We start from the raw sequence: 14,616 nt of genomic DNA, 5'->3' as shown, positions 1-14,616 counted from the left end.
CTGTCACACTGACTCCTGTATCTCTAAGAGCCTCCACCTTGTGGCCATTGATGGTCACCCACTGCCCATATTTCTTAGTGTTCCTGGGCAGATGGGTCCCTGGGACCACCTCACAGCCTCCTAAAGAGACAAGGGACATCTTTGTGGGACCACACCCACCTTGAACATCAATCTCCTCCCCAAAGCCATCTGCCGGGGCGGAGCACCAGTGGGTCTGTCTTTCCAAATAGGCGGCACCTGGGATCATTCGCCTTATGACCCAGGTCCCCACATTTATAACATTTCAGGGCCCCCTGTGGAACAGGACTACTTGTCGGGACCCCCTGCTTTCTCTCAGGGGGAGGCTGGGAACCTTTCCCTTGGTTCCCTTGGGGACTACTTTTGGGCCCTTTACGGAACTCCTTCTGTTTACCCTTGTTCCCCCCCACTCTTCTGCTGGGGACCCTGCCCACCTTTGGCTGAGTCTCCCATGTGACCATTGGGGACCCTGGTGCTAACCCAGCGGTCCGCCTCCTCAGCAAGCTTCCTAGGATTAGTCAGCTTGCTATCTATCAGATGCTGGGGCAGCTCTGGAAAACAATTTTCAGACAAGTGCTCCCATGCAATCAAATCAAATCAAAGAGACCTTGAAAATCATTAACCTTGCTGCCCTTTACCCAACCATCCAATGCTCTGCAAAAGAAAGTGACATATTCTACCCAGGTACTGTTTTCTAACTTCTTGTGTTTCCTGAACCTCTGTCTATAGAGTTCAGGGGTCAAACCATACCTAGACATTAATGCATCCTTCATGGGGCTGTATGAATTGTGGACTTCAGAAGGCAAGTCTAACAGTGTGTCCCGCCCCTCACTAAGGAACCTTCCCCACAACCCCGCTCCCCAATCTCTCTCAGGGACCAGGTGGGAAGACATGGCTACCTCATAGTCTCTGAACCACTGCCCAATATCATCATTTTTATAAAATTCTTTCACCACATCTTTGGGAATATATACTCTAGCTTCCACAGGCACTGACGGTACGCTGCCACCAGAGGGAGTAACCTCTAAACTCTTGGTTTTAAACTCCAACTCCCTCAAAACCTTTTCATGCTCAAACTGTAACCTTTTATCCTCTATGTCTAATCTCCTATTTTCTAACTCCAGTTGCCTGTTCACCTTGAACTTGGTCATCTCCATTTCATGCCTCCTAGATCTCTCTCTGTCCAATGGGCACCTGCTTCACCCCCAGCTATGCTAATTTGCATATAGGTTGGTAAAAGGAGCAGGGGAACAAATATCAGACTGAATGGACAGAATGTGTGGTATTTTGTAGGGGTGGGTGGAAAACTTCTCTCTGCTGGTGGAGTTTGCCTACTCCATGCTCCGCTTGAAGCACGGAGTTCAGGGAAAAACTCTGCCATTCACTTGTGGAGCAGAGTTTATTAGCATGCTCGCCGCTCGCTGTCACCGGTAACATTTTTACAACACTGAGGTGAGCTGTGCAAAATCTAAGGCTAAACTAACGAGACCCAGCTATGTTTTTCTCTGAGACCTGATACATTAGGGGTCCCAACCCTCTTATATGTTATATGTATCTACTCACCAGCTTCCCCAAATATGTAGTGGCTGCCTTCTGCTCGATATGTTAAGGCCAAAAGAAAGACTCCAACCTTCTTAATGCATCCTGTAAAGTTGCAACATGAAACTCTCTTTTATCCACTGTGAGCCATAAGTTGGCTCTGTCATGTGCCCAGCCTCGCCCGCTGCCCCGTGAAGCGAACAAATCACGAAGCCTTTTGGGTGAAGTCCGCTCTCCATCTCCGCGAGATGCGTGAGATATGGAGGACCTCCGTTGCGCACTACACTTCCTGGCCTCCCTTGCGACGCGCAGGCCCAGGAAGTGACGTTGAGAGGGTCCGCCCGGCTACGTAAGCCGGAGAAGCCAAAGGAACGGGGCAGATTATCCTGACTCACTAGTGAAGGAGGACGCTTCAACTTCACTCGCTACAACAGACGGCTCTGGTGGGGTAAGGGTGTCAGTGACACCGCCTAGAGTCAATACTTTGTATTATCTATCAACTCGACGTTGTTGGCTCACACCGCTATGGTTGTTCCTCAGTGTCTTGGATGCGGAAGTCAGTGACACCGCCTAGAGTCAATACTTTGTGCAAAGCAATACGGCGTTGTTGGCTCACGCCGCTCTGGTTGTTCCTCAGTACTTTAAGTCACGGATGTCGGTGACACCGCCAAGAGTCATTTTTGTGTTATTTTGCATCACGGCGCTGTTGGCTAACAGCGCAGGATTTATTCCTCAGTTGCCTTGCCTTCGGGTGTCGAGCTAACAAGAGCTGCGCTTTCATTTCCAACGCGACCATAGAATCCACGGCACCACCTGTGCCCCAAATCAAGCGCTTCTTGTAACATGGGACAGTAACAGTGATTATCCATATCAGGTGGTATATCAATGCCACGTTATCTTGAAGCATGTATACATGACAACAGTCCTACATCATAAGTGTTTTATGTGTGTATTGTTTCGTCTTAGCAGGGGAGCTAAGAGAGGTGCTGAGAATAATTCATAATCCCTTCTTCCCTTGTGAGGCCCACAGTCACACATGTTATGGTGGGTAAGGTACACCTTGTAAAGGAGTTGTGTAATAATGACACGGTAAATGGTTGTCACATATAAATGTTTATTTGTTCACAGTTCTCTGCTAAGTATCCCTTACATGTGGTACGAACAAACAGACCCCTGCCCAGGTAGCCTTAGATGGTCTGATGATGAAACAATCGTCCTTCTATTTATAGCTGCCATCACAAAGTTCTTTTTCTTTACAGGTAGACACTGCGGTGTCGCAGCAATGAAGGCGTGAGATAACTTGTTGAGGTGTCGTTCTTATTGGTGCTTAATGATCGTTTTTCTCCACAGGTCTCCTTCCCCGCTGTTCCCTTCCTTTCCTTATCCCGATTGACCCCCCTCTAATGTCCGTGCTTTCATAGCAACTCGGAGATTGAGGTTGTCAATAGGTGGACCCCAATTGAGCAACGAACCGATCCTGAGAGGCCTCCGAGGGACCGTGACAGGTTCAATGACCAGTTTACTTTATACTTTAGCTGAAGGCAATATGATTGTGCACAATTAGTAATTGGCACCATCATGAACTTTTGGTGCAGTACTGTATAAATCAAAGCGCGCTTGTCAAATCTGACTTCTGTCATGACTATTCAATGTTTTTCTAGTACGTAAAGTTAATGGTTGAGATATTAAACAGAAGGTTATTGTCTGGCAAGGTTTAACTTTCCCTTTTAAAAGGAAGCCAACGTTTCCTAATCGTGTTTGTTATTACTTTAATTCTGACAGGCATCCCATTTTTCAAAAACATTTTAAATATGAATTGTAACCCCGGGCGAAGGAACTCTTTACATTAATGTTATTGGCCCCATAGGTACTCTATGTGTTGTTGGATGAATCCAAGTTCCCCAACTCATGGGGGACACCATGAGAGCCACTCCCACAGCAGGACAGCCAGACTGAGAGAGACTGCAGGAGAAAATGCACACTCATTAGGGCCATGGTAGCAGGCAGCTTGACTGCTTCGTGGGGTTCCTTCTGACCCCTGAATGCCACTGTGGAGTGCGGCCATGTTCATTCATGTGCTGGGAGCCCCCCCTCCCTTCAAGGTGCATGGACCGCTCCCAAGCTGCTTGAGAGTGACGCCGATGCCTACTCTTTGAACCTGATCACCACAGTCCCAGTGCAAGTTTGGGGCTGTGCTGTGGCGCGCAGACGGCAGGGGACCGCAGAGATGACGTTGAGGGCTCTGCCGCACTTGGATTTCGGAGCAAGCATGGATGTGTTGGCGGTCATGTAGGTGTGCCTGGCCACCGCCACAGCAGGTAAGCGTCCCTGGAATCTGACGACAGAGCCTTGCATGTGATTAGTAGCATAATGATGTGGTCATGCTGAGCAATCATACCCATGTGGCCATCTTGCAGGCCAAACAGGCCCCCTTTTCATCAGAGTCCTGTGTTCCAGTTTACAGCAGTGCGCCTGTGCACGATGGCAGCACCAAAATCACATGCCACACCAGTACGTGGTGGCAGAGGCAGGTTACTGGGGTAGGGGGGAGTCATGTGTGTCTTTGAAAAATATTGTGGTATTATGGATTTATTTTAATATCTATTTATTTACAAATTACAATAAGCCAGTGTGAGCTGCATCACATCACATGCACTGCAGACGATAACAGGCACCACAGCCCCCCACAGGTATTTCACAGCAGCAGCTGCAGTCTGTGCCACGATCTGTGGGCAACTTGTTATTTATATACATGCTTTGTGCCCGTCACGCTGCTAAATTTGTGAGAGGTGCCAGGTGCAGCAGAGCCACGTATGTGGCATCCCTGTTCATCTGTTTCTGATGGCCAAGCAATACTCCATGGAATTCCACTGAGTTTGTCTGTGACTCTGCAGAATTCTAGTGAGTGAAACTCCACGAGCTCTGCCCAGCCCTATTTTTTTGGTGTATATTCATTGACGAACTCTTTGTGATTTGGAAGGGGTCAATGGAGAGTGCTAAGCTGTTTGTAGAAAAAATCAATTATAACTCATTTAATCTTCATTTTACAAGCACGATCATTGAGAAAGAGTTAACTTTTTAGATTGAACTGTGTATGATAAAAACAATAAATTAGAGACTAAACTCTTCAGTAAGCCTAGCAATGAATTACTTCATGCCATGAGTTTTCCTCCTCAAAATTTAGTAAGAAGCATTCCTTCATGGGAATGTTTACGAGCAAGAAGGAATTGCAGTGAATACCAGGAGGCAGCTAAGGCCCTAGTAGAACATTCTGAAAGATTTCAGGAGAGGGTATACTCTCATAGATGTATAGAGGAAGCAAAAATGAAAGCGAAAGTAGGCACGAGGGAACAATTGTTATTTCAAAGAAGGAAGGAAAAAGATACCAAAACAACCTCTCAGTTTAGATTAATAACTACTTACAGTAAACAAGAAGGAGCGATTTGTATGTTAATACAGAAATACTGGCACATGGTAAAAAATTATCCAATGATTGGTAAATTAACCCCTAAGAAGCCAGGAGTGACCTACAGGAGAGCACAATCTATGAAGAAGGACTGAGTAAAAAGTAGTCCAGAGTGTGTGAGAAAAAAGAGCTGGTTTGGAGAAAGTAAGCAATTTTAAAAAGTGCAGTAGATGTAAAGCCTCCAAGTATGGAGTCACATATGACATCACGCATGAAATGTTCTATGACCTCATTTATGATATCACTGATGACATCTCAAATGTGAGGTCATAAGCAGTGCATAGAGGAGCACAAGTTATAGTTAGTGCTGCTAACTATAACTGGTGAATTTCTGTGTTTTGTTTTAGTTCATAACGTTAATTTTATAATTGGCATGTTGACTCAACAATAACGTTACTTTACTTTGTTTTTTCCCTGCAAAAATATAACAAATGTCGCGCAAGAGGACGCCCGCACTCCTCGATGTCCTTCAGCAATAAAGTTTATTTAGGCTGACGCGTTTCGACCTAATGGGTCTTTGCCAAAGCCACAACACCAATGTTCAACAGTGCCCTATTTCCTATAGAATACCAAACATAACAAAGTATAGACATGGTAAACAGACAAATGGACATTCCATACCACGTATTTCATTTCAGTTAGTAAGACAGAACTTTCCCACACTAGGTCTGTAGCTCCAGCCCTCCAGATATATGACACCAAGGTGGTTAGCCCTGCCATCTACGGAGCTGAAATTTGAGATTGATAAACTAGATGAGCTCCGTAGATGCAGAGTCTGACAAAAGTCAACCTACCTAAAGTGGATTAATCTTAGTCTCTTGGAGACTAGATAGGAGCCCATTCTTACACGTCCTGATGAATGCCTTGGACCCTCCTGGCCACAGAGGCAGAAACATGTTGGCGACACTGATGGGGATGCAGAACTAATCCCCCAAGTCCCCTTTATTAGTTTTAATATTGAGCAAATCCTGTGCAATTAAAGTTTCATGTAGTATTTGCATCAATTTTTAACATCACTCACTCACTTTCTTAGCACGGGCCCCCACTTAGTTGTAGAACTGCCTCCCTGTCTCCAGGTGTAGGCCCCCTCTTTATCAAACGCGTTTTTAAAGAGTGAGGACTGCCAATGATGAAGCATGACACCTGGTGGTGTGTGAGGACAGTCCTTAAATTTTTTTGAAATGCCCAACAGCACATAGGTTACCGGCATAGTGTGCCTCTACCTCCCTTAAGAATCAGACGTCTTGCAGGGTAGCTTCTTATTGTGTGATATATTTTACTTGGAGGCCAGCTTACCCTGACCTCCCCGTAGCTTCTTGTTCCCTTCCCTTTTGAATATTAGGGTTTCGTGCGTATAAGCATTTTAACAGAGACATAGATGGGCACGGTCAGATAGATTAACTCAAAAAGATGCCTTTGGGCGAGATCTTTAAACCCCACCCCTCATTGCAGCTGCCACAAGAGGCTATGTTAAACGAGCAAATGAGAACAATGTTTATCCTTACTAGAGCCAACATTACTGGCACAACTCACCGCAAGAAATACTGAGCAAACACAACCCACAAAGGATATAAATACTTCATAAATTGGACCATCGATAAACATCATAGTCTCAATTTCTCTCCACTCTGTTCCAATGAAACGATACAAATAACAAGAATGAGGGGAGATGTTCACGGACCAGGAACAAAGCAGACAGAGCCAAATACGTGCTGGGAGAATCAACCATTCAGAATTTTTAGGAAAGAGGCAACCTTTCAATGGAAGGCTTGCAAAATCCAGGTAAGGACTTTAAATAAAGGAATCTGACAGGAGTGTTAAGAAGGAATACCTGGAAACCCTTTGTCAGAACTTCTGACAAGGCATCCCATTGATGCGGGAATAGAAAAACAACATCATACAATAAAGTATAAGTGATTAATGAAACTCTCTCTTCCTTAGGGGTAAAATTGTATTCTATGATACAACAGGGTATACCCGCTGGAGAGAAATCTGAGTCTGGGAAAATGTTTAGATTAAGAGGAGTGTAAAGTTAGATTACCTTGCATGTGCTAAACTCATGGCACTGAATTAAAATACTGCCAACTTTGGAAACTTCAGGGAGTTAGCAATAAAAAAAAAATATTAAGATGGACATTAATCAAAAAGTTGATTCTGGCAAACCTTATTTTACCAGAGAATTGTCCTGCAGAAAATTCTCAAACAAGGGAAATTTCACCTGGTTCAAACTTGTGCAAATCTCCCTTCACAGGAGTCCGACGGCAATCAGAGATTGTTGGACTCCAGTTGTGTCACTCAGAACCCTTAACCATAGGGTCCTGTGGCTTAAACCAAGTATTGGACCTAAACCTGAAGACCAGGTACATATAATTAGTGCCTGAGCTACTCCAATGGGACATGGTAAAAAATACATCCATCAAAAGACATCGAGCTGACAAAAAGCCACAGCCTACCAACATGTCCCCTCCATTAGGACGCCCAGTGCCCCATGTTCAGTCGCTGCATTCTTCTCACAACACTTGGTCCTCCTTTTTAACACATTTTAATTTTTCTCTACATCACTAGTTTGCCTAATAGGCCTCTTATGGTACAAATTGCACCAACAATCTTAAAAATCATGCATAATATAAAAGCTAGTGGTTTGTCTCTGTAGTAAAACAGACTCACTGCATTTTGTACAGTTTCTAATAACTGCTCAATATTTTTTAAAGAAATCACATGTATTAAACTTCATTGTTTTTTCAATGTCCTCCTCGGTATGAAGCAACACCCCACCAAAGCAGTGTTTAAACGCTGCCACTTTTGCCCTCAAACAAGGAGCAATGAATGCGAATTAAAAATCTGCCAGGGCGCTGAATTCAAGGTCAAAAGTTAAAGGGACCCTCGCGCTTGTTCACGCACACAGTCGTCCCGGAAGTGCAGGTGTTCGGAGCCCCGGCGGAGGTGTTACACGTCCCTCCCTCCCCCCGGCTGCTTTGCTGCACAGCCCCAGAGCTCTCTGCTTAAATCCACTCGGTGTCGCCGGATGCTGATGGCCCTGGTTGATGGTCTCCCGGCTCCTAATTCTCCCATCATCTCAGTCGGCGTCTTCGCAGGCCCAGCAGTGTTCCTTTGCAGTAATGTAAAGCACTTTCATTTCCTGGATGGCTGAGCATTGCACCGCTGATAGCTCATCATCTATAAACAATCTGCATTGGGGCAAATGGGTTTTGCACCATGTGGGCTTCTCGCTGGATGATGGCGCTTCCGGAGCGCCTGGAGGGAGTGGAAGGCGCTTAATGAAAAGACAGAACCCACGCGGTGCAGGAATGGGGTCGGGCAGGTAGGACATTATCCTGGCAGGTCCTGGTTCAGGGGGGATGCTCGGCGCTGTCATCATTCTGGAGCGATAAAGCCAGCCCCCGACCAGGCATTATCCGCCCGGAGATCTTTCACTTTTTTTCTCATGCAGGATGCATTCGGGACGGAGCTCTATTTTTTAAAATTTTTCTCTCTCTATAAGCGTCAAAAAGGTGCCAAATCAGTCTGTTTTCCCGTGTAAGTGTTGGTTTTCAAAAGCAATCTGGTGCGCAGTGACTTCTGTTCATTTGTTTGTCTGTTATAGTTTTTGTACAGCACTCATGCCACAAATTGCTTTGTGGTCGCACTGAGGGAAGGTGCAAAGGAGGGAGAGTAGCCATAGAGGTGGCTTAAGAGAGAATACCCTCTGCTAGGTACACTCTGGAGGATGTCTCTATGGATGAAGAGGCCTCTAAGATGATGTTTCCAGTTGACGGTCCAGGAATGGAACAAGACTTTTGTTTTTCCCATGGACGTTGATTCACTAAAATGCCATAGGCAGAAGTGGTATCACACCCCCTTGCGTCCCAGTGACAAAACAAAGCCAGCCCCTAGTGCCAAAATTAGCTCCTTAGTGGCCACATTTTTGCAACTGTAGGACTAGCATAGTGGCAAGGAGTGGAAGTTGCAGAAGTAGGTGGGGGTCTCAAAGGCCTGTTTAGGGCGAAGAACACCAGACAGCTGCGAAAGACATCTTGGGGACATTCAGAAAGCCGACCCAGGAGTGCATTCTGCTCGTTGCTTATCATTGGCTTTAACTGCTGATGTTTCAGAATTAGTAAAAGTGATGCTTCTGTGTTTTTTGGTAATTCTGAAGTGTGGTGGAAGCAAACATTTGAATACGATCAAGACACATCAATACACTAGGTGATGACATTCGCACACATTATCGTCTGTGTGCATTAAAATCAGTTTTCGGTACAAATGTAGTGGTCATTTCAATGTAAATGTGTTGTCTGTAATGGCAGTGCGTGACCACACCATGCATACTCCACACTACGCCACTCCATTCTATTTTACAACACTCCACTTCACTCTACAACATGCCACTCCACTCTATGCCCCTACACTCTATAACATTCTACGACACGCCGCGCTACTTCACGCCACTCCAATCTATGCCACTCACTCCACCCCACACCACTTACCCACACCTCTACCCCACGCAAAATCTATCCTCCTCCATTGCAATCTATCCCACTCCACTCCAATCTACTCCACCCCAATTTTCCCAGCCAACTCCACCCCACTCCACTCTAATCTACCTCACTTCAACCTTCCCCATTTTAACCTAATCTACTCCAACCTAGGGGCATATTATCAAGCCAGGCGATAAAATTATCGCCGCTTTAGCGGCAGAAAACTGCCACTAAAACGGCGATAATGGGCTTGATAATATGCTCTATGGAATTCCAATTGAAGCCCATGTTAGATGTGAAGGACATCTAACATGGGCATCATTTGGAATTCCGTAGAGCATATTATCAAGCCCATTATCGTCGTTTTAGCGGTAGTTTTCTGCCGCTAAAGCGGCGATAATTTTATCGCCGGGCTTGATAATATGCCCCCTAGTCTGGTATGATCCAATATACCCCGATCCAATCGTTCCTACTCCACTCTACCCTCCGCGACTAAAATCTACCCCACTTCACTGCACTACAATCTACTCCACTCCTATCTACCCCACTCCACTCAATCTAAACCAATTATCCCCACCCCACTCCAATCTACCCCACTCCACCCCATTCTAAGAGACTCCACTCCAATCTACCCCACTCTGCCCCCACACCATCCCAATCTACTGCACCCTACTCCAATCTACCCCACTCTGCTGCAAGCTACCCCACTCCACTCCAATCTACCCCCTCCAATCCACCACACTCCAATGTACCCCAATCCAACCTACTCCACTTCAATATACCCCACTCAACTCCTCTCCAATCTACCCCAGTCAAATTTGTCTCGCTCCATTGCAGTTTAACCCACTCCACTCCAAACTCCACTGCAATCTTTCCAACTCCTCTCCAACCCAATCTATCCCACTCCACAGCAATCTACAACACTCCACCACAATCTACCACTCTCCAATCTACCCCACTCCAATCTACCACAACCTACCCCACTCTAACCTACTATAATCTACCCCACTCCACTCCAAACTACCATACTGCAATCCACCCAATCTACCTCATTCCACTCCACTCTAATCTACCTGAATACACACTGCCACACTCCACACTACCCAAATCTACCCCCACTCCATTTCTCTCTAATCTACCCCACGCCAATCTCCTACACTCCACTCAAATCTACCCCACTCCACTCCAAAATAACCCACTCCACAACAATCCACCCCACTCCAATCTACCCCACACCACGCTACCTCAATCTACACTACTCCAATCTACCCTATTCCAGTCCTACCAGCTCCATTCTAATCTACCAAACTTCCTTCCAATCGAATGCACTCCACTCCAATCTACCCCACTCTACCGCATTCTACCTCACTTCAACCCACCTCACTGCAATCTACCCCACCCCACTCTACCCCACTCCAATCCAATCAACTCACTCCAATTTACCCCACTCCACTCCAATCTACCCCTCACCAAACTACTCACTCCAATCATCCCTCTTAAATCTCCCACACTCCAATATATACCATGCCATTCTAATCTACCCTACTCTAATCCACCCAATCCACCCACTCCACTCTAATCTACCCCACTACACTCCACTCAAATCTACCCCATTCCACTCTTCCCACTCCAATCCACCCAATCTACCCAACTCCACTCTACCCCAATCTACCCCACTCCATTCCTCTCTACCACATGTCACACAAATCTACCCCACTCCAGTCCAATCTAACCCACTCCACCCCAATCCACACCAATCTATCCCACTCCAATCTACCCTATCCCACTCTATCCCAAACTACCATACTCTGATCTATCCCACCCAATCTGCCCCCTCCAATCTACTCCACTCCAATCTACTCCACTCCAACCTACCCTGCCCAAACCCAATCTACCCCACTCCAATCTAGCCCACCGTATCCAAATTTACCCCACACCACCCTATCAAATTCCACTCCAATTTACTGCGCTCCAATCTACTCCACTCTACTCCAATCTACCCCACTCCAAACTACCTCACTCATATTTATCTCATCACAATCCATCCAATCTACCCCACTCCACTCCACCCAATCTACCATACTCCATTTCACTCTACACAATCTATCCCACTCCACTCAAATCTATCCCACTTCACTCCAGGCTACCCTACCATAATCCATCCATTCTATCCCATACAAATCTACCCCACTTCACCCTAATCTACCTCACTCCAATCTACCCCTCTTCACTCCTATCTACCCCACCCAACTCCACTCTACCCCAATGCCTACCCCAACCAACTCCACTCTACCCCAATCCAGTCTACCCCTCTCCAATCTACCCCAATCCACGGCACTCTGCTGTTCCCCAATCTACCGCACTCCACTCCAATCTACCCTACACCACACCACTAACTTTTAGCCATGCTGAACGCAAGCCACACTAGTGTACATAATGGCAAAAACACATTGTCAATAGCTCTCTCATAGGCATGATGTCATTGCATGCTATGTTCTGTTCCTGCGACTGCCTTCATGACGCCTGAGACAAGGGTTTGCAAGAGCAGAGCCAGTGATGCCTAGGGGCAACCAAGGGTCATAATTTGTACCCCACCTCTAGTTGATTTCCAGGGCTTTTCCTTTGCAAAGTCATGGCTTTCATTTAAGCTATTATAGCTTCATTGTGTACTTTGGGTATGTTAGTGTTGCCATGTGCAAGAGAAGGGTGAATTAACCTCATGTAGATGTTGTCATAGACTAGCTGTCCTCTGTGTTATTTGACCTGGATTGTCTTCCATATATGAAGGTGATAACTCCTTCCTACCATTGACCAAGGAGTAGTGGTTGTTTGCTCAGGGCTCAATGTGTTACATGATGTGGTGAAAGTATGGTCGATTGGGGCAAGAAGTTAATCGCTGATGGTCTGTGGTCAGAAGCGAAGCAAAATAACCCTAAGCACGACAATCGCTTTCTTAGTTTTGAAGTAGTGTGGCTTTTGGATCACTAGAAGCTTGGTGCGCACATCCAATTTTATGCAAATCGATGCTTAATAGAAAAAATGAAATGCTGTGCTAAAATATGCTTACAGCATACAAAATCTTTCAAAAACGAATGACTGCCCATGGTGATCATTCTCCCCAAGCAGAAAAAGATGAGCACGTATACTGCATCTAGAATGCAAAATCAGTAAACATACTGTTGTAGCCAAGACAGGGAGACATCTGACACTAGTAGCAGTATGTGAAGTGGTTTGTTTAAGCAGTAAGTTAACAACCAACTGCCAACCATCCATAAGGAGGAAGGTACACCACCTCCAGAGCCTTGTGTTTCCAAAGGCTCTTTCGTGGAATCCCCAGCCACAAGGTTCAAAATCCCACACCAGAGGGAGACACAGTAAATGCCACGAGACAGGACACAACACACCTCCTTCTGAGCAATAACCAAAAGCACTGTACTAACCAAGACTAGAAGGAACGAAAAGAAAAATACAAAAAATAAAACCTACTAATACATTAATACCTCCATCAACTGTACTTGTCACACATTCGCTCACCACTAAATTAGCTCTCTCAACTTGGCCATTGCTTTTAGGATGATACAAACGACACCTCCTGTGCATGATCCCTGCACCGCGTAAAAAAATCATTAATCTCAGCAGAAACAAATTGCACCCCATAATCAGAAATAATTTCAGAAGGGAAACATATCAGGCAGAAATATGATACTCGCCTCATACACACATTTTTACTTCTATCCATTTAGACAAATGGTCAATTAGAACAATAGCATAATGCTGAATGCTCAAAAGAGAGTAAAATGGACCCTAAAAATCCAAACTTAATTTACTCCACGCCATTTCGAGAGCACCAACTTCCACCATGCGCGAGGTGTTACATTTAAGACTCTTATCATTCCGTAAGCACACAGGGCACTTCTCAATAAATCCTTTAATATTCCAGTCCATGCCAGGCCACCAATGTATGTAGCTCAGCCTACTCTTGTTAAGAGTCATGCCTAAATGGCCTTCATGACTCGGCAATTTACACCGGACAGATCTCGGTGGAACCAATTTATTCATCCTAAACAACAACCCTGCTGTAATAGAAAGTTCAGTTTGAAATTTACAAAAAAGTTACACATCTTTAGACATGCTGATTTCTCTATGCAAACCTTTACTCATGTACTGCATAACAATATTTAATAAACATCTTGATTTAAAAACATTCCTCAACTCATTCTCATCAACACATTCCACAGAACCCCAAGCAATATTAACAACCAAATAATGAACACCTTGCTGATCATCCAACACCTCCTCAATGTCACCACAAGAAATATATTCAACTTCAAAATGGTGCTCAAGAAGTTTAACACTCAATCTTCAGAGTCTTGCCATTGCCTTAGTCAAACGAACATTGAAGTCATTGATAATAGGCATCAAAGATGGTAATTGGTATGCAAAACAAATGTTATTCTCCACACATTTCTCAACTGCCCAAGTACGCAGAGAGGATGTGGTCTAACAGCTAGAGCGGTCGGCCTCGAAGCTGGGGAACTGGGTACGAGTCTTGGCAGGAAAGCTCAACATCCTGTGATTCTGGGCAAATCACTCAATCTCCCGGTGCCTAAGAAAAATGAATGTGTTCATCTGTAATGCAACTGGTGCTCATGTAAAGCGTTCTGATACCTTTGGGTCTAGTTTAGCTATATAAAACTCCAATAAAACAAAAAAAGTTCAAGCCAACATCTCCCATTTAATCACAGAATAAATATGTTCTTGTGTCCTAAAAATACATGAAGCAAAAGAAATAACTTATTCCAAGCTCTCTTTTTCCTGTGAAAGAACTGCTCCAAGACTTTTCACTAGCATCAACTGCAATACAAAGTATTTTTCCAGGGATGTATGGTGAAAGCAACAGAGCATTCGTAAGCTCTTTCTGTATCATAAGAAATGCTTCATTTTGCACTTTTCCCCAGTAACACTTAGAATTTTTCTTCAACAAAGAAAGAAGGTGTTCTGGAATGGTGGGAACATTTCTGATAAACCTGGCATACAACCCACACATCCCCAGAAAAGCATGTATTTGTTCAGCTCCTTCTTCAATTGCTTTGAGCAACCCAGTACGTGGAGAAA

Source organism: Triturus cristatus, chromosome 1_2, assembly GCF_964204655.1.
Source record: "Triturus cristatus chromosome 1_2, aTriCri1.1, whole genome shotgun sequence".
NCBI classification, from domain to species: domain Eukaryota; kingdom Metazoa; phylum Chordata; class Amphibia; order Caudata; family Salamandridae; genus Triturus; species Triturus cristatus.
This window is presented reverse-complemented; position numbering follows the sequence as displayed.